The sequence below is a fragment of the Haliaeetus leucocephalus genome, unplaced genomic scaffold (genome assembly GCF_000737465.1).
Source record: "Haliaeetus leucocephalus isolate CR32 unplaced genomic scaffold, Haliaeetus_leucocephalus-4.0 Scaffold253, whole genome shotgun sequence".
Taxonomy (NCBI): Eukaryota; Metazoa; Chordata; class Aves; order Accipitriformes; family Accipitridae; genus Haliaeetus; species Haliaeetus leucocephalus.
Genome location: NW_010972689.1, coordinates 214054 through 214628, shown reverse-complemented (window position 1 = coordinate 214628; position 575 = coordinate 214054).

Genomic DNA, 575 nt, shown 5'->3' with positions numbered 1-575 from the left:
TTTTTCTTTTTTCCTCTCTCAATTTGATAGTTGAACTGGTAAAAGGAAAAGTAATTTTTTAGTGCAGTGATAAAAGTGAGACTTCCCTTGACCTTTAAGGCATGTATCCCCTTTCTATCTAGAATAACTAATGTTTTGTCGTTTTCTTCCATAGAAATAATAACAGCAATTGCAAGGGTTATAAAGTTGCAGTAGCAGCAGCAATCATTCTTTCCCTGTGAAAAACTAATACAAAGAGAAGGGGAAGTCTTGTAGTACTTACCCTGTCCATAGCTACTCTGCAGTGGGTGAGCTGGTAAACAAGCTGGGTTCACCCCACACTGTCACTTCTCCCACTCCTTACCAGCATCTTGGCTAGAAATTACACTGAAGCCCCCAAGGACTGAATTCAGTGATACTCTGCAAAAAGCAGGATCTGTATCAAGGTTGGTTCCTCCTCAAGGTACTGAATTGCAAAGGAAACAAGACAGTACTAGAAATTAATTTGTTTTAGCAAGGGTGAGACATGCCTGTTTGTAGAAAATCTCGGTGGTGTTTTATTGCCTCTTTCATCCATTCTGGAAAAAGAATATGTG